At 46.6% G+C, this 20,592-nt stretch overlaps 1 protein-coding gene across 3 annotated transcripts in view; it reads left to right on the top strand.

Annotated features, from left to right (window-relative positions):
* Pitpnc1 (phosphatidylinositol transfer protein, cytoplasmic 1) overlaps positions 1 to 20,592 on the top strand; it is a 262,829-nt gene that overhangs the window by 101,008 nt on the left and 141,229 nt on the right. The gene's annotated exons all lie outside the window — the stretch shown is intronic.

The raw sequence follows: 20,592 nt of genomic DNA, 5'->3' as shown, positions 1-20,592 counted from the left end.
AATATTTTTGGTCCTTTAGCTCTCTTACCAAATTTGAAACATTTTAACTGGCTCCAAGAGGCCTTTAAGTCCCATGTGTGGCTATCTTAGAGTTGAGTCATATAAACTTTATTGCCAGCCTTGGTGAAAACTGCATTGCGTTGGGGTCACTTGTGACGTGTGTCACCCCCAAGCCGGGTCCCACTCTCCCTGGGGTTGCCATGGAATGACTGAGTCAACAGCCTACTTCGAGAAGTGGAGGAGCCTTCACGGGTGCTCCGTGGCGCTGTGCTCCTGTGAGATTTGCCATCAAAGTTTTAATAGCAAAAAAAAAAAAAAAAAAAAAAGTTATGAGGATGGAAAAGCTTAATGAGATGATGTCAGGTCACAGGGTCATTTCTACTTAGACTAGAGATGAGAAGGTTAAGGGTCAACTGTGGGCGTAGTTCAGCGATGGGACACTCACCAAATATGTGTGAGACCCTGCTCCCACCCCCAGGGAGAAGAGGTGAAGAGAGCTAAGATAAAGAGGGAAAAAAAATATATATTAAGAAGGGGTTGGGGAGAGTAATGGAGGGAGGGAGGGAGGGAGGGAGGGAGGGAGGGAGGGAGGGAGGGGGCGGGCGATACAACCAAAGATGGGAAATACCAATGAAATATTCTTCATATATTTAGAATAAGGAGTTTCCTCACCTTCTTAATTCTGCTATTCCTATATGAAAATAAGGAGAGAGTTTTTTTTTCTCCTGAAGTGTGTTAAAACTAAGGATCTGGGCTGCAGGCGTAGTTGGTAGCAAGTTTGCTGAGGACACTTGAGGCCTTGAGCTCTATCCCCAACAGTTCACGAAGCAGGTGAGGTGGTGCGTGCCTGTGATCCCACCATGGGGATGTTGAGGCAGGGGGATCAGGAATTCAATGTCATCTTCAGCTACATAGCAAATTTGAGGCCAGCCCCTACCTCAAAAATAAAGTAAAAAGTAAAATAGAGGGGAAAAATCTAAGATAATGAAGAAACTTGGAAATTTTATCTTACATAGAATCAGATTTTTAAAGCCACCTCGTAAGAAAATGCAGGACCCCGTTTTTTATCATCCTAAGATCACTCCATATTTTGGAAGGTTCTGGAAACTTTAGCAGGCGAGAGACTTAGATCCTTGAGTATCTATCTCATCCCAGGATCCTCTCCTGTTTTGCTCTTTTCTGTCTACAATGGAGGTAAAGAGAGTTTCCTGCCATTGGCTCTTGCTGCAATGATGCTCTAGAGTTGAGCCTTCTTAAGCAAGTAATTCCATGAGGTCTTATTTGTCAATTTCTTTTTCCCTAGTGACAAACCATTGCCTGTTGTAACGTGAAGCTCCCCCACCCTCCAATCCAGTGTTCTCTTTTACAAATGCTGCAGTGTCAGGCCTTACATTTGAGTCCTTAATTCATTTTGAAGTTTTAAAAAAAAAACTTTTTTAGATTTTATTTTTGTATACAGGTGTTTTTGCCTGCAGTATGCAGTGCCCTTAGAGGCCAGCAAAGAACATTGGATTCTCTGGGGCTGGAGTTACAGGTGGTTATGAGGGCCTTGGAGGTGTTATGAATCCAAGGTTCACTGAACAGTAACAAGTGCTCTCAACCACTGAGCCATCTATCCAGCCTTCGAGTTATGTATTTTACATGTACATTTTAAATTTGAGGCAGGAGAACTAATAAGGATTTTTTTTTTTAAATTTCCAGCAAAATGCTACACGGTCTCTGTAAGAAAAACATGAAACAAAACAGAGCCTGGTCTGACCAGGTGACTGTGCCTCCCTCCTGCCGCTGGCAGCCATGTCTGTGTGTCCCCCATCGGCGAGCCTCTTAATCAACATTACCGGATCATATACTGTTTCCCAATGGATGTCTTCCCATTGGCTTCCCACTAATCAGTAAGAAAGCTACAGATTGAATTTGCTTGTCTCATACCCTTCAGTTGTCCTAAAAGTCAGTTGTTTTTGGTTTTGATTTTTAATTATGTATATGTGTCCGTGGAGGCCAGAGATGTTGGATCCCCAAGCACTGGAAGCGCAAGTTGTGAGCCACTGGGCGTGGGTGCCAGGAATGGGACTCAGACTTTCTGCAGAGTAGTGGTGTGTGCTTTCATACAGTAGTCTGAGCCATCTCTTATGTCCCAAAGCTAAGAATTCTAAACAAGTATTCTGAGCTCTTCTCTTTGCTCCTTTTGTTATCTTAGATAATATTTTAGATAATCTTCTCCTTCCTCTCTCCTTTCTTTCTTGCTTGCTTACTTGCCTTCTTTGACGTGCCTCGCTATGTAGACCAGGCTGGCCTCAAACTCACAATAATGGCCTTTTCTCTTTTCCTGGAATTCCTTCTTTTTCACATGGAAGAAAGTAACCCATCTCGAGCTGTGGCCACGTGACGCACGCCGCCCATGGTCTCTCCTTCCCTTGCAGTGTCTTGGTCCAGACATTATTCAGGCTCTCCCTTCTGTTTGGGTCCTTTGCTGTGCAGTGGTATGAATGAATGTCACCACAGCTTAGGAATCCAGAAGAGCACGTCTGGCCTGCCCTGCTGGAAAGCTCCTTCCCTTGGGTCCTCTTTGTTTTTGCCTCAGTTTCTTCTTCTGTATTGTGACCAGGATCCTAATTGTACCCACCTATTGGAGTTATTAGGATGAATTCAAGCAGCTATTGCGGGAAAAGCTCTTGGACAGCTTCTGGCACATTCTAGAGTGGTCTGCAAAGCGTTTTTCATTAAGGTGAAAGGGCACTCTCTGTGCCTTGGCCTTCTGCGCTCTCCGAACCCCACCTGGGCTGTCAGTAAAGTAACAGGATGCTGGCTCCCATGCCAGGGTAAACAACCCTGGCCGAGCCCTGGGCTTATGAATTATTCCTTAGCAGGCTTCTTCTCCGATGACTTAAAATCGTAATCAATGATAGAGGAAGGATTTACTGCTTTTTAAATTTCTTTTTTAGGTCACTAGGCTGGCCTCGGTTCTCTGGCTATTTAGGAAAGCATAATCCTTTCCAGGGAATGGATTGGTTTAGATTGGAAAGGGGAGGGGTGGCTTTGGGGGAGTAAGAGTGCAGGCTGCAGAGGAGGTGGGAAAATTTAGGAGGTGAGGGATTCGGGGAAGGGATTGGCTCCAGGACAGAAGTGTCTAATGGCAGAGCCCCAGGTGGGCAGTGGATGCTGGGAACATAGGAAGGAGGATCCTGGTGTGCACAGCGAGTGTCAGGAAGTGACGTATGCATGGGTGAGGAGTCATAACCTATCCTTGCCTTTCTTGACCTTTCCCCAAAAGACACTAAAGATGGGGAGGAAGGGCTGGGAGCTTGTGGATTGTTTGGAAAGTTTAAGAGGGGTGTGGACGGAGGAGAGAGCAGGCCAGATTTATATAGATCACGGAGTGAAAACCCCGGAAGTGAAAGTCAGGAGGCTCCAGAAGTCTGAGTGGCTGAGACACAAACCTTTAAGAAGCTGTGGGCACATAGCTCAGGGCAGAGCATTTGCCCACTATGTACAAGTCCCGGCTTCAGGTCCAAACACTACAAGAGGAAAGTACAGAACAAACTCACTTCCCTGAGCCGAAGGTGAAAGACAGGGTCTCCAGCTCTGAAGCCCAGGGCTTCGTGAGTAGTGGGAGGGATTTGTCAGGAAGCAGTGCCAAAGTCAAATTCAATGATTAGATAGGAACAGAGAACGACAAGAATGGATTTGGCTGCTCCGTTTGGGAATTCTTGTGGGATCTAGAGGGGAAGGGACGGGATCATCAACCCAGACAGATAAGCGTCTAGGGGGAGTGTTGTTGGCAAATAGACTACAGATGCTGGTGGGATAGGGAGGCGCCAAGGAGTGACTCCTAGACTTCCCACCTGTACAGGTGGGTGGCAAGAATTCAGAGGGAATTTTACCCCTTATATAACCCGTTTTATTGCTCAAAGCCTAGCACGGATAAGCTATCTTTCTACTTCCCAGAGTCGCAGTGGAATCCAAGTGGCCTTGTCTTTTAGGGACAGGGAGACACATTGTTGCCGTGCCACTTAACACGCTGGAGTAGCATCTTTGTGGCCCAGGTATTTTCTCCAATCCTTCAAAGAGCCTAGGAAGCATTCTTTCCTGTGGAACGGTGCACCTGGCCACACTGCTGAGTGTTAAGTTGTTTTCGTTAAGCATCTGTCTTTGAGTCTAGAACGAACAGAAATAAGGAAACATAGGTAAACATAACGGCAGAAAAGGTACTCTGGATTCCTGTTTTCCTGTCTTAGTAGCTGAGCTTGTACTGGGTACCTGTAAACCCAGCTCCCTGGAGCCAGAGGCAAGAGAAAGGTTGCAAACTCGAGGCCAACCTGATCCACATCGCAGCTTCCAAACCACCTAGGGCTACAGAGCAAGACCCTGTCTCCCCACTCTCCAAAGAGTAAAGTGGAGGTTTGTTTATGCCTTTGAGCTCATTAATTGACCAGACTGTCTAGCCAGTGAAGTCTGGGGACCCTTTCTCTCTGTCCCCGAGTCTTGGGAACACAGGTGTCCAGTGCGGCTTCCAGCGTTCGAGTGGATGCTGGGGATCTGAAGACAGGTCCTCATGTGTGCATAGCCCACACTTCTCCAGCTGAGCCATCTTCCCAGCCCCTTGGGAAGCATCTAAACAAAAAAGCAGCTTATATGCTATCTGTAATTTAAGTTTTTTTCTTTGTTGCCTCGACAGCCTTGCTAAGTTTTTATCAATTTTTTTTGTCGATCTTTTCAAAGAACCAACTTTCAGTCTTATTGATTTTTCTATTTTCTAGTTTATTAATTTACACTCTAGTCATTGCCTTTGGCTCTAGCTATAATTCTTTTTGTTGTTGTAAATTTTTCTTTACAGCATCTTTAGGTAGAGAGTGGGGTGCTTTCAGGTCTTGTGTGTGTTTATGTTTGCCTGTTCGTGTGTGTACAGGGATGCATGCATCTGGCTAAGAGCACTTTCTACATACCCGTGGCGGTACAGTAAGCACTTTACCCACTGAGCCATTTACCCAGCCCTGGAACTCATTTTATTCTTGTCCAGTGGGCCATTTTACATCTTACATACATCTCTCCTGTCTTTTGTTGTATTTTCCAGTGCTGGGGATTGAATCGGTCTTAAAGATACAGAGTATCCACCTTAGCTTTAGCCTATATTTTCAATCTCTCTGTATCTCTATGTGTTTCTGTCTCTCTGTCTCCCTCCCTCCTCCTATCAGTGTCTGAGGTTATTTCTGGTATTTAAAATGCCACTTAGAACTGCTCATCTATTTGCTTTGAATTAAAAAAAAAAAAAAAAACGAAAAGACCAATTAGTATACAACATAAAAGGAAGTTATCTTCAAATCTGGTCATTTCTTTTCTTCAATTCTGTAACATGAATGCTGTCCCAGAGTCAGCGACTATGGGACTGCATGAAGCTTAAAATGCAACATCAGCCCTAATGGCTCTCCGTAGCCACGTTCAGTCGTTCAGTTTGAAAGCTTGGTCCCCCTCGCCCCCCCAAAAAAACCCCAAAGAGAATAGGGTGGTTATGTGTTGTCCACCAGTGCTGGCCGTGCCTGATCTCCAGGCACAAGCCCAGAGAGCAGATCGCTCCAGAGGCACAGTGTTTGCAGGATGATAATAACTCATCACCAGACTGAGCCTGGGAGTCAAAGCAAAGGAAAGAATTTTAATCGTCTCTCTCATCTTGGCAAGATGGTATTTTGTTTTGTTTTGTTTTCCCCTAACCTCCAATGACTGTAAATTATGTTTTGTTGTTCTTTGTTTAATCTTATCCTGATTATAAAAGTGCTACATGTGCTCTGAGACTATTTAGAAATTTCAAAAGAAAGCGGAAATTCCGGGACCCAGAGATAACGATTCTTTAGAAATTTTGGTATCTTATTATTTCTTTGAAATTTTCTAGGCAGTTATTTTATTGTATGTGTATGGGTGTTTTGCTTGCATTATATCTATGCACCGTATGCATACCTCCTGCCCTCAGAGGCTAGAAGTTGTTAGATCCCCTGGAACTGGAGTTACAGATGGCTGTGAGCCGCCATGTGGGTGCTGGGAACATGTTCCTTTAGCCGCTAACATGTCCCTCCAGCCTTGATGTAATTATTTATTGAGACAAGGGCTCACTGTGTTGCCCAGGTTGGTCTTGAACTTGTGATCCTCCTGCCTGAGTCCCCCTGAGTGTTGTGGTTACTACAGGTGTGGACCATCATACCTGACTTGATCTTGTATTATTGTTTTTGGATGTGGCTTTTCTCTGAATCCTGTAGTTTTTCTCTAGGTATTCCGCCTCTGGTGGGGTGACAGTTCACTCCATGTTTTCATTTGTTCTAGTTGTGATGCTCGACTTTTGTCATGTCTTGATTATCAAGGTCAAACTATTTAGTCTTTGGATCTGTCCACTTGTTTGCCATTCTTTAAAAATATTTTATCTATCTGTCTGTCCATTCAACCATCATCCATCCATCCATCCAGCCAGCCAGCCATGTATGTGTTCCATGTGAGTATGTCTGATACCTCCTCCCCCAAACCCCCATGCACATCAGGCTTCCTGCTTCTCACTCTCCACAGTACTTCTTTTCACTAATCCCAGAACTTGCATTTTGTCTAGACTAGCTGGTCAGAAAGCCCCTGATATCACCCTGTCTCTACTGCTGCCAGCATTGGTCCTCATGCTTATGTAGAAAGTGCTCTTAGCCACAGAGTCGCCAACCCAGCCAGTCTGGATTTCCTTGTTGGGGACACACCGCCATGCTCCTGCCTCATGCCATCATTCCCCAGTCAAGGATTTCAGTTTGACTGAAAATCTTGTTTGTTTGTTTTTTTGTGACAGGGTTTCTCTGTGTAGCCCTGGCTGTCCTGGAACTCACTCTGTAGACCAGCCTGGCCTCGAACTCAAAAATCCACCTGCCTCTGCCTCCCAAGTGCTGGGATTAAAGGCATGCACCACCACACCCGGCCTGACTGAAATTCTTCAAACTTAATCACCTTTTTTGACCAAAGTTTATAAATTCTCTAAGTATATATTTCATAAGCTGGAAAGAAATTTTACTCTCCCTTTTAAGCATTTTTTAAAAAATGATAAGATAAATCCAGACGTGTGTGTGTGTGTGTGTGTGTGTGTGTGTGTGTGTGTGTGTGTGTGTGAGTGATGGTACCCTGGGCCCTTTGTATGTTAGGCAAGAGCTTTATCTCTTCAAATTATATATCCAGTCCTGTCACCCCCTCCCCACCTCTAGTTTTCCAAGACAGGGTTTCTCTGTGTAGGTCTAAATGCCCTAGAACCTACTCTGTAGACCAGGCTGGCCTTGAACTAAGAGATCTGCTTTCCTCTTCCCAGTGCTGACATTAAAGTTATTTGACATCACCACCTTATCTTATAGTGATTGAAAATTTAATTTAAGAAATATCATCTGCATACTTACTTTATGCAGTATAGAGGGCTAGGCAAAAATTTAAAAAAAATATTTTTGCAGTTTTCCAGTCAGTAATTAGGCATTGAGTTATGCCCATATAAAAGAGATTTCTTACATAAATCATTGATAATTGCTTGCTTGTTGTTTCATGTATTCTTTGACAATTTCATATACATGGATAATGTGTTTTGGCCACATCAAAACCCATTACTTTTTGGTTTTGAAGACAAGCTCTCATGCCTTCAATCCACAACCCTCCTGCTCTCCAGTACGGGGGAAGCTGCCGTGTGCCACCCGCCCTCACTTACCATTGATAATTTTGAAGACTACTTCAGGATATAGAAAGTGCCGGTAATATATTCAGTTAGAAAAAGCACATTACAGAGTGGTATATATTCAGTGTAATTTCCATTTCATCTTTTTTTTAAAAACCCCAAAACCCTGAAACTAGAAAGAATATGTTCTTAAATGTCAATATTGCTTATTTCTGGATCAGCAAAACTTTTTTTCCATATTCTAATTTTTCTGTAATGAAAACAAATGAATTTTATGATCAGATGGTGTAGCAGAATGGCAGTGGTATTTTAAGGACAGAGCCCTGCTTTTTAGGTTTCTATGCAATGGGCACTTTCATCCCTATTTCAGGGATCTATTTCGATCTCCCGGGGAAAGAAAGACCAAAGCTGGGCCTTAAAGGGAGAGCAGAATGCGAAGCCCTATTGGGAGCCGGTTCTCGTTTGCTTTCTGCTACTGTGAAGGGTTTATTAGGCTAGCAGGTCATCGTCCATTATCAAAGGAAGTCAAGGCAGGAACCTGGAGGCAGAAACTTCCAGGGAGCACTGCTCGACTTATCCAACCCTGGATCACCTTCCCAGGGTCTCCACAGTGGGCTCAGCCCTTTTAAAATCATTCAGCAACCAGGAAAATCTCCACAGACGTGGTGATGGTCCCGTCGTGGGGAGGCACTACCTCTGCTGAGGCTCCCTCTCTCCAGACCCGTCTAGGTTTGTATAAAGTGGACAAGAAGTATGCGGGCCACGGCCCATGCAGAATGGAGTCAGAAGGAAGGCCAAGAGAGTCCAGGGTGAGCTGTGAGATCTGAGCAGTGTAGCGTGTTGTGCCCTCTGGAGAAGATGGCTACTGGCCTGATGCTGAGTGCCATATTGTGGGCATATCTGGGTTTCTATAGGAAAGTTGGGTAGGAAAGGTGAGTTGGCCAAGCTGAAGGCTTGGGAGGCAGAAGGCAGGGGACCCATGGGGACCATTCTCCCTTTGGATTGTTACTCTGGTTCTGGCCTAGCACTGGGCTACGTTCTGAGTCTGCCATCTCATTCACCCCTTGGTTGTTGGTGTGTCTGGGTCCTGCCTGCCATTGTCTTCAGAGCCCAGCTTCACTCTATGACCTTACCATACCTTCTTTGAAGCCAGACTAATAACCTGGATCTCTTTCCAGTAGATGCTCAGCTATGTCGGGTTCACCTCACTGGTCCAGCCTTTCAGTTCATAGAAGGTTCCATCTTTCCACCTGGGCGTGGTGCCACCTCCTGTAATCCCAGCTTTGGGGTAGACTGCGTTCCAAGGCTGCCTAGGCAACACTGTAAAAGTCTGTCTCTAAACAAAACCAAAACAAGAAAGAACAAACAAACAAACCAAAGCTTCCACCTTTTGAATCTGTCCCCAACAATCTCTATTTCCCCATCTTAAAAACTACCCAGACCAGAGGTGTGGGTGCCCTCACTAAAGACAGGCATCACTAAAGTCCTGTATGGCTCCACATACAGGAAGTACTGTGAGCAGGTAGATACAGGGCCAGGTGGGAAAGCAGGAACAGGGAATTATCATCCTAATTCAGGTTGTGGTGGAAAAAACCCATTCCCATGATTCCCATGGTGAGCGGACATGGTGAATGCACTCGGTGCCATTGAGTGATTGACATGGGTCTGGGACCTCAATGGGTAATTATTTGCTACAAAAATGGGTAATTTTATGCCACAAAAAAAATGAGGAACCAAGTTAGAATTTCCAGTGCCATGTAAGTGCCAAACAGGCTGCATACATCTATAGCCCGTGTTCCTGTGGGAAGATGGGAGGCTGAGGTAGGAGAGTGCCGTGGAGCTTGTGAGCCAGCTAGTCTAAAATTTCAGAGTGGGTGGAAAACCAAAGAGACTTGTCACAGACAAGGGGAAAGTGACAGCTGACACTTGAGACTCTCTTCTGACATCCACATTGTGGCACATGCAACATGAATGCACACAGGAGTTTCACGCACTCGTGCACTCACATGCACATGAACATTGCCTAAAAATTTTAAAAATTGTTAAACTTCAATTAAAAATAAAAATGGAGGACCAAGGGGCTGGAAGATGGTGGCTCCGTGGCCAAGTGCTTGCCATTTAAGCTCATGAACCCGAGTTAGGCTCCTCAGAGGTCATGTAGGTGCTAGGTGGACATGGTGGCCCACTTGTAATTCCAGCCTCAGGAGGTGGACCGAGTTGGCTAGTGAGACTGACTAGTCTATGAGCTCTGGGTTTGATTAAAGACCCTGGCTAAGCTAGAAGAGTAACCGAGGGTACTCTTGATATGAATCTTGAGCCTCTACATGCAGGGACACACATACACCCATACATATCCCTTGCAACATATGCATCACACACACACACACACACACACATACACACACTCCTTTGCTATTGCCAGAGTGTATAGAAAGGAGTCTATTACCTTGACCTCATTAACCCTGGCCCCTCCCCCTTTCCTTCCTTGCAACCCCTCCCCCACCCCCCCACCCCCCCATTTCCTTTTGATAGGGTCTTAGGTAATGCAGCCTGGCTTTGAACTCTTCATGTATCTTGCCTTCTTATCTCAAGTTCTAGAATGGCTGGTACAGACCACCACAGTGGTTTATTTGAGGCTGGGGATTAAACCAAGCCTTTGTGCATGGTAAACACAGTACTAGCTGAGCCTCTTGCTTTGTCTGTTTAACATTTATTTATTTATTTATTTATTTATCTATCTATCTTTAAATCTGAGTTCCTTGTGGCCTGGGCTAGCCTTAGCTTGTTAGAGAGCCAAAGGTGGCTTTGAACTCCTAATCTTCCTGCTTCTGCCTTGTAAATGCTGAGATCCCAGGTGTGCCCCGCCCTGCCCCACTCTAGATCAGTATCAGCATGCAGAGGGTGAAGGGTCCTGGGAACCATCTGGAAACGTAGCCATGCCATGGCTTTCCCAGATTTTCTCTAGGGATGGGGGGGTCGATGCAGAGCCTCAATGTGCTGTCCAAACTAGCCCCAAAGTCTCAGCAATCCTCTTGCCTGAGCCTCCCAGCTGCTGGGATTATAGGCAAGAGCTGCCACACCTGACTGCTGAGTTCTTCCATCTTCTTTGTGGCATGCTTGGCCAGAGTGCAGGCACTCCTGAGACAGCTTGGCTGTGACTAACACTGACAGCATTGTTCTCATTGAATACCTCCGATGGCTCTTTTTACTGTAACTGGCTTCACGTGTCAGCTGGCTACAAACTGCAAGACTGGGCACCGCTCTCTGATCGTCCATGTTCTCACAGAATAGTGTGGGCTTTTATTTTAAAGATTTACTTGTAATTATTCCTGAGTTCTCTATGGGGGAGCATACTGTGTATGCGCATGTATGAGCACAGGTGTCCACAGAATGCACGCCTACAAGGAGGTGTTGGAGCCTTGCTGGGATTACAGGTGGCAAGCACTCCTTACCGCTAAGCCATCTCTTCAGTCTGTTGCACTTTTTTTAATTGAGCTGATTAAAAATCTAGATTTCCAACTTTTCTAGAGAAACAGGAAATCAAAGTGAGTTCTATCTTCTTTGTGGCATGCTGGGCCAGAGTGCAGACACTCCTGAGACTGCTTGGCTGCGACTAACACTGACAGCATTGTTCTCATTGAATACCTCTGATGGCTCTTTTGACTGTAACCAGCTTTTGCCCTCTCTGGATCTGAGTTCTTGGTCTTCCTCTCTTTACAAAAAAAAAATTATTAGGTTTTATTTATAACGTTTGTGAATTTGTATATTATGGTTGTTCGGAGGACAGAAGATGGACTGAAAGAGTTGGCTCTCCCACCATGTGGATCCTGGAGATGAAGCCCAGGTCATCAAGGTTTTGTGGCAAGTGCCTTTATCCCTGAGCCATCTGGTCAACCCCACCCACAGCACTCCTTTTTCTAGTCCAGGTTCTTCACCTCAGGGCACCATTGGTGACTCCTCTTCTCTCTTGCCGTGTTTGGTTTTGGGAGGGGGTTATTTCTTGAGGACTGTCTCTGCTAAAAGTGGTCAATGGAGACCACCACATAAAGGAGCTTGTTCCCTGCATCAGAGAAGGGAATTTCTCATCTGGGAAATGTTATTACCTCACAAGTATGAAGGTCTGTGCCCTGATACCCAGAACCCATGTAAAAAGCTATGTGCTTTTACCTGCAATCTCAGCAATGGCAAGATGGGTGACAGAGGCAGCTGGATCCCCGGAGCTCACTAGTCACCTAGCCTGGCCTGCTTACGGGTTCCCAGTCAATGAGAAACAAAAGTGGAGCCATGTGAAGATGTAGATGATATTGTCTTCCCCAAACACTGAGACACTCACATATCCATGGCATGTGTGCACATGTGAGTATACTCTACATGTGTACATGAACATACTCTACATGTGAGTGTAGAAGGGAAGAATCTTCCCCATGTGTTCAAATGGCCAAGGACATTATTTTAGCCATTGGCTAACTCTCTGGTAGGCAATAGAACCGTCTTAACCACTCACCGCTAAGGGCTACAACCAAGTACCTTCTGTGCCCTCCACTCCAAAGGAGCCTAAAAAATAATGTTGCCTGTGGAGCAAGATTTAGTCAGCCTGCAGTTGAGTTTCTAAGTCTTTGGACTGTATAGTAAGACCAAGAATAGTCTGCCCCAGTGGTTCTCAGCCTTCCAGTTGCTGTGACGTTTAATATTGTTCCTCATGTTGTAGTGATAGCACCCACCCAATCCCAACCATAACATTATTTTTGTTGCTACTTCATGACTGTAATTTTGCTACTGTTACGAATCACACTTTAATATCTGAAGTCACAATATCTGCTATGTGACCTCTTATAAAAATGTCTTCTGACCCCAAAGGAGATGTGACCCACAGGTTGAGGACCACTGGTCGACTCTCTCAGAGAAAATGCTGGAGGACTAGAACTGTTCAGCATGAGCTGAGGGGAGAAACAGAATAGACTGTTTGAGTAAGTCACAGTATTCTACCGTCTTGGGGTATCCTGCCTAGGACAGCAGTGGGTGAAGGAAACTCATCTGGGTCCTGGTTCTCAGGGGAGGTAGGGAGAGAGAGAGAGAGAGAGAGAGAGAGAGAGATCTACCATCCTTCCCACAAAGCGTTCAGTCCTTGGACTCCTGCATCCTCCCCGCTCAAGCGAGTAAGATCTTGAGGATTGGGTATGGTTGTTGACTTGGAGTCAGAGGAAAACAAGGGAACATGGGCAGAGTTTGGGAAGCCCAATGATTTGTGCCCTAAACTGCTTGGTGTGGACCAAACAGGTCCTGAATGATGGGGAGACCAGAGTTACCTCTAATGTCAGGAGCCATGGCAGGGTAACGCAAGCAGGAAAGCCCCAAGGTCAAATTCCACACATCTGAACCCACACTTTGTTCCCATTGTAAAGTCCCCAGCTTGCTTCACTGCACCAGTCCGAGTCTCCTGTCTGAAAATTCATTCTAAGAATCGCATCTGCACATCTAGCTGGGCATCCTACCTTGAACAGTTAAAAATCAGATCTGCTTTACTGCTAATTTTAGAAGGAACTGGGCTGACCTTCATTCCGCTGTTGCTAACTGGAGCCCCGTTACCTGGGTGACTGGATTCACAATATGTCAGTATGCAAATCCCATCTGCCCAGGAGGAGAAGGCAAGAAAGGCCTTGCTCCTCCTGGAGCTGCCAGGAGGATCTGGAAACAGTTCTGGAGTGGGCTGGCGGGCGGGCGGAGGGTCCTGGAACAGAAGGAAATAGGGAAAGGACAGGAGGTGGCTAGAGCCTTGTCTTCCCTGCCTTTATCACCTTCAGGACTTTGCTCTGGGGCAGAGTGAGGATGGTTGCGTCTAAGGGCTTACATTCTTTTTGCATTTCTTCAAAGGTGAAATAGTCACTTTACTGGGCCATAAAACATTTTTTGAGTCATTAGAATGGTCGAGTTAAGACGTTGTTGCGTTTGTAGGTGCATTCATGGGTGCATTCGTGAGTGCCTGTTTGTGCACATGTGTGGCACCATGGCACACAATGGCATCAGAATAACCCGAAGGGATCTGTTCCCTCTATCCAACATGTAGGTCCTGAGGATTGAACTCCGGCTGTCTGGCTTGGCTGCAAGCCCCTCTGTCCTGTCGCACCCGTTTCAGGAGCTCCACTTACTGAAGGCTTTGCTTCTGTGGCACTGCTGGGAATCACATTTCTCACTGGTGGGGGAGCCAAGCTCTACGGAATAGACAGGTCAATTCATGTGACATCTCCCTCTCGTCTGCTGTCAGGAGAAAGGGCTTTTTCTCCCAGGAGGGTTTGTATCCAGCTCTTGTTGGATACAGTGTTTCTGGCTGGTGGTTCAACTCAGTCACCTTCAGATACATTCAACCCTGAAGGCAGGGACACTCCCTTGTTCCCTTTCATGAAATTGCTGTCACATCAGCTGTCATCCCCAGGAATCCCTCCCTGCCACCCACACATTTTTCTGAGTCCAAATGGGATGGACTCATTAATTTTAATTTATACTTCAAACCTCAAGGACACCCAGGAGTGAGCATGCCTTATTTAATACTTGTGCTGGGTTTGTCAGGGAGGGGAACTTGGGTGCAGGGAGGAGACCTCCGACTTTTGGTTTCTAATGTTGGACACCCTCGGTGACTTTCCCTGCCTTCTCCACAGTCTCTTTCTCTTTCTCCTTAGCTCTTTTCTCTCTCAGCTCATTAAAAAAGTTTTTTTTCTCCTAGCACTGCTAAAAAACCATCAGCAACAGGCAGGTGTGGAGAAAGTCACTTCCCTTCCCATGATCCTTATGCCCAGACCTAGAAGTGGCCTTCCTTCTGGCTCATAAACATGGAGACAATGACCAAGGGATCCTGGAGTTTACTACTTAACTAGCTTGGTGACCACAGACAAGTTACCTAACCCTTCCAAGAACCAGTTTCTTCATGAGTCAAACAGTGATATAGATACTACTGTAGCAGAGCTGCTGGGAGGACTCAGCGCGTGGGGTCTAAATCCTGGAACTCCTTGCTGGGCCGAGAGCAGCCTGCACAGGATGGAGCAGGTTTTATAAAGCTTCCTTCCCTGCCTTGGCAGGAAGTTCCACTGTTAAGAAAGTGCATTTCCAGGATTGGCTTGGCTTACAGGCTATCTCTCCCCTTCCTTTTCCTTTTTTTGGGGGGTCTGGGGGTGTGTGTGGCTCACGTAGCCCCTCCCTGGCCTCAAACTTGCTGTGTGATGGAGGAGAACTCTAATCCTCCTGCTGGAGTTACAGGAATGGACCACCTCTTGCAGTTTATGGGGCTGGGAATGGCAACCAGGGCTTCCTGTGTGACTGGCAGTCTACCAACTGCCACACACACCCAAGCCTGTCCTGCCTCAAGGTCAGTTCTCAATGCCCTTCCCCCAAGGCCATGCTAGGGGTGGTGGGGATGAGATGGGCAGGGGCATGCCGTTTCCCAACCCTGCATACTCAAGGTCTGCACAGCTTTGCGCCTGCAATTTCATCAGTCACATTAGTCGGTACAATTCGTTTTCAAATCTGTGTAACATAAAAATGCCCCAAGACTGCAAAGTTTCAGGGGGTATTTGTTCAGTGAGCCATATTTGCCCAAGTATAAGGCAGTGATGTGAAGACCGGAGGCTAGAAATTTAGCCACTTGCTGGGCATTCTTGTTTGCGTGAGTGCCTTTGTGTGTGCATGTGTGTGTATGAGAGCGCATGCAAGTGTATGTGTACAGATGTGACAGCCAACAGTCAACATCGAGTGTGTTGCTCTACTGCCCCTCACTCACCCTTGTATTTTGAGACAGGGCTTTTCATCAAATGCAGAACTCACCAACTGGCTAGGAGCTCCTAGAATCCTCTTCTCTGCCTCCTGGCTTTGAGACTGCCGGCACGCTGTCCTGGTTTGCTTTTTAGGGCGTGCCGGGGGTCCAAGCTCAGGTCTTTGGCTTACACAGCAAGCATTTTGCTGACTGAACCCTTGCCTTAGCTGACATTCTTGCTTTTACAGATAATTTAAAGCTATCTACATTGCTGGGCAGTGGTCTTAGGTGACCCTTGTGAAAAGGTCATTTGACCTCTGAAGTGGAGGGGGTTTGTCTCAATCCCTAGGTGAGACCCTCTGATCATAGCAGCGTGATTCCTAACAGAAGATGTAAGTCACACCAAATGCCCATCAGCAGGGGATGGGCAAACAAAACGTGGTGCGCCCATATTGTGGAATAATAACTAACCAGTAATGAAAGGGGAAGTACTGACTCTTTGGCTACAATATGATTGAAGCTTAAAAGATGGCAACCAGACGTGAAAGGATAAGTACTGTATAGTTCATTTATAAGAAATATTCCAAATAAGCACTTTCATAGAAATGGAAAGTGGTTACTGTGCCTGGGATGGAGGGCAATGGGAAGCAACTGTTCAAGAGTCTGGGGTCTCACTGGGGTGAGGAAAACAGAGAATTAGGTATGTGTGCCAGGGGCACACCTCAGAAGTGAACTCAAGAGCAGGGAATTGTGTTCCTTAACAAGTATGAGCAGCTGGGCTGGAGAGAAGGCTTAGAGGTTAAGAACACTAACTGCCCTTCCAAAGGCCCTGAGTTCAATTCCCAGCAACCACAGGGTGGCTCACAACCATCTGTAATGGAATCTGGTGCCCTCTTCCAGTGTGTCTGAAGAAGACTACCGTGTACCGTATAAAATAAATAATTCTTTAAAAGCCATTTGTTTATTCCTTTAAAAGAAAGTGCGGGTAGCATCTATAACAACAAGTAGTCCAGGGATTGGAGTCTGTTCCCAGGTGACTTTCTGAAGAACATAGGCTTCCTAAAGTAGAAGAGTGATGGCCCATAAGGAAAGCCAAGGATCGGGAATGTTCTTGGGGGCACAACAGTAGAGGCTCTGAATCTGTCCCCAACACTACCAAAAAGAGAGGGAAGCAGGTGGAAGAGGCAGGGAAGGGAGGCAGGGCCGGGGAGAGGAAGAGCATAGCAGAGAGAAAGGTGGAGGAGGAGAGTAGGGGGGAGGGGAAAGGGAAGATTCTAAGGAAGAGATAAAGGAGATTTGCATGAGAAAGTGTGGCTCTGCCACCCCAGCTCTTTGAGTCTGTTAAATGCATGCAATTCATAAATAAATTCTGGTGGCCCCTCTACCTTCTGTGCTGTGGTTCTATAGTTTACCACAACGCTGGCTGGGCCATTGAGAGCATACCGACCCACCTACTGTGCTGGGCCATTGAGAGCATACCGACCCACCGACTGAGCTTCCGAATCTGAAATAGCAGTGCCTTTTCCGGTCAGGCCCACCTCCAGCACACTGGGCTCCCATGGTGATAATTCCCAGCTGCCTCCTTGAGTTGACCTTCCAGAGACTGACTTCTCTGCAATTGCCCTTGGGCCTTTTCAACCTCACCCACCCCACGGAGTTTACCAGTGTAGGACTCCAGAGCATTGCAGGGGACCTGAGTGCAAGTCTGCTGGCTTACATCAACGCTTGGGTGGATACCTCACCATCCCTGCTTCCTAGGAGAGGGTTTGGCTCCCAGGCACTGCCTCTTCTTCTTCTTCTTCTTCTTCTTCTTCTTCTTCTTCTTCTTCTTCTTCTTCTTCTTCTTCTTCTTCTGCTTCTTCTGCTTCTCCTCCTCCTCCTCCTCCTCCTCCTCCTCCTCCTCCTCCTCCTTCTTCTTCTTCTTCTTCTTCTTCTACTTTTTTTTTTTCTTTCTGTTTCTCGAGACAGGGTTTCTCTGTATAGCCCTGGCTGTCCTGCAACTCACTTTGTAGACCAGGCTGGCCTCAAACTCAGAAATCCGCCTGCCTCTGCCTCCCGAGATTAAAGGTGTGCGCCACCACACTTGGCTTCGTATGGTTCTAATAACAATAAGAGGCTATGTAACAAAACTAAGACTCCAGAGCTGATCTAAAGAATTCCATGGCTTCTTCTTGATGGTCATGATTCACAAAAGTGAGACCCGATAAGGGAGTGGAGAAACTGGGCCCTTCTACACTGCCAAGGGTAAAGAATTAAATGAGGGCCCAATGGAAGCAGTTTAGGGTGGGGTCCTCAAAACTTGGGTGTTCTTGGGTGAACAGACAGTGCTCGAAAGGAAACATAAACATATATATGGTCAATAAGTACATGGGGGGAATGTCAGCTTCCTCAGCTGTCTGGGGGATGCAGATCGAAACTACAGGGAGGGAGCTAGAGAGATGGCTTAGCAAATCCAGCATCCTCTTCTATCTCTGAAGGCAGCGCATGAATGTGTGTGTGCACGCACACACGCACACAATTATTCTGTTTTCAAGGAAGAAAAACTACATTGGGATTTTGAGATGCATCACACAGAAGGACTGTTCTTAAGGAAGTAACAAATGCTGGGAGGGAGTAGGGCAAAGGCGCTCTTGTTCACTGCTGGTGAGAATGGAAGTAAGTCCAGCTACTGTGGAAAGCAGTATGGAGGCTCCTGAGAGAACTGAAGAAAGGGCTTTGATGTGATCGGGAGGGACCACTCCTGAGAGCACACCAGATGGGTTCTAAGTCGGCTTGCCATAGAGGTCCGCGCACCAAGGTGCCTGTTGCTGTGCTCCTCTGAATCAGCCCAATTCTAGGAACCAGTCTGGCGGGTCCATCAACAGACGAATGAATAAAAGATGTGCAAACACAATGGAATTTTATTCAGCTCTGAACAATAATGAAGTGAGGACATTTGCTGGGGAACGGCAGAATTGAGGATCATCGTGTTACATGAAATAAGCCCGGCCCAGAAAGGCAAATAGCACACGATTCTCTCCTAAGCAGCAGCTAGATTTAAGAGAACGTGATGATGGAAGAGAGATACTTAACAGCGGGAAGGAGACAGATGATGGATATGGAAGAGTGAATGCTACCAGAGTACATTGCACACGTGTGAATGCCTCATAACGAAACCTTTGTACAATTCATACATAGGAATAATTTTTTAAAAGATAAGTGTAAATGGCCTGTGGGATAACTCTGCTAGTTAAAGGCACCTTCTACCCAGCCCTCCTGAGGTGATGGAGAGACCCAACTCCCATAAGTTGCCCTCTAAGCAGAGGCTCATGCATGTGTACTCTCACTGAATACATAGAATATCTTAAGAACTTAAACTTGGAGCAGGAGAGATGGCTCAGAGGTAAAGAGCACTGACTGTTCTTCCAAAGATCCTGAGTTCAATTCCCAGCAACCACATGATGGCTCACAACCATCTGTAATGGGATCTGATGCCCACTTCTGGTGATGATGATGAAAGTCTTTGGGCTCACAGTTTCACGTGGCACAGTCCATCTTGATAGGAAGGCGTGGCAGCAGGAGCGGGAGGCAGCTGATCTCCCTGCAGCATCACCGGCCCAGCATCACTGGCTGGAAGCACAGAGTTCCTCCCATCATTTCTCCTTTTCATGGCATCTCTAACTCCCCAGCCCATGGAATGGTGCCACCCACATTTAGGATGTGGTTTCTCACCTAGTTAACACAGTCTAGTCTTTCCCTCATGGGCATGCACTGACGTCTGTCTCCTAGACCACTCTTGATCCTGTCAGGCTGATAATCAGTATTAACAACCACAGGTCTATGAAGACTCCCGTGCCTGGGGAACCAGGTCCCTCCTCCAAAACAGGGCGAAGAAAGCCACTGAAACCTTCCAGGCTCAGCTCTTTAGATTGAACTTGTCATCCCCTCTCCCCTAGTCACCTGAAGTGACTTGAACCACAGTCCACGTGCTCCACCAAGCGATTCTGTGGCCTACAGATACTCTCAAGATGGCGGCTTGAATCTCTCTTTCACATTAAGAACCACCACTGATCGACCACACTCACCCAGTGTTTCTCTTTGCATTCCATTTCCCTTCCTGCTCTCCCAAGGTTTCCTAGACATGGAACTGCAAGCCTACATCTGCCCCTAGCTGTTCTTCAGCTCCTATTGACTTCCCTGGTCACCCAGAGAGAGGGTTTCCTAAGTCCTCGGCAGGGGCCAGTTGTTTCATAAGCAGCTTCTTTTGTTCTAAAAAGACCCTGTTTAGCCTAGTGTGAGGGCCTCTCCCTTGGGAACACTTGATAGCAGGCTGAGGTACGAAGATGAACACTGACAAAGCAGGCACAAGTAAACGGCAGGTCCTGGAAAAGCCCCATCTCGTCTTGGGATTGGCTGTGCGCCTTTCTTCCATAGCCAATGCAAGCAACTCATTTGCTTGCTGAAGGTCAAGCCTGCATCAGGCCCTTCATTTACTTGAGTCAGCATCCACTTCACATTTGCCGAGAACCACTGGAGAAGTCCCATGATATGTCAGGATTCGTTAGCTGGGTTGCTAGTGTTGTCTTCAAGGCAGAATCCCTCAGGAAACTCATCTTTGACCAACACGGAGACTGCTGTTCATCACCGTGCCTCCATTGTCTGTGGGGTCTAACATGTATGGAGTACTTGTGTTAAGTGATTTGTTTTGGGTTTGGTTTGTAAGTGATGCCGGGTCCTGGAAGATGACTCTGGGTAAAGTATGTGCTTGAGTTCAGGCTCCCCGACTCATGTAAAGTTTGGCATGGCAGTCAGGACACGCCTATACACACTCCAGTACTGGGGAAGCGAAGGCTGTAGACTCCGAAGGCTCGGGAGCCAATCCATCTCCCAAGAAAGCACCCGAGGAACACACTCACCCAGTCGCAAGTGTGCATGTGCACCACACAGACACACATAGAAAAGAGTGATACAGAATTCGCAGACTTAGTACCAAGACTGCCCCACAACTTGTATACAGAGAAACCCCACATTCTTCTAGAGCAACTTCCTGTGGTATTTACCTTCTAGAAGGTTCCTCCTTTGCTCTCTTCACGGCTCTTCCAGGCTTCCACTAATGGCTGGATTTCCAGCATCTTATCATAAATGCAAACACACCCAGTGCCTCAGCTGACACGTAAAGTGCATGACGTCCTTTCAGTTTCTGACC

The sequence above is a fragment of the Mus musculus genome, chromosome 11 (assembly GCF_000001635.26).
Source record: "Mus musculus strain C57BL/6J chromosome 11, GRCm38.p6 C57BL/6J".
Classification (NCBI taxonomy): domain Eukaryota; kingdom Metazoa; phylum Chordata; class Mammalia; order Rodentia; family Muridae; genus Mus; species Mus musculus.
This window is presented reverse-complemented; position numbering and strand designations above follow the sequence as displayed.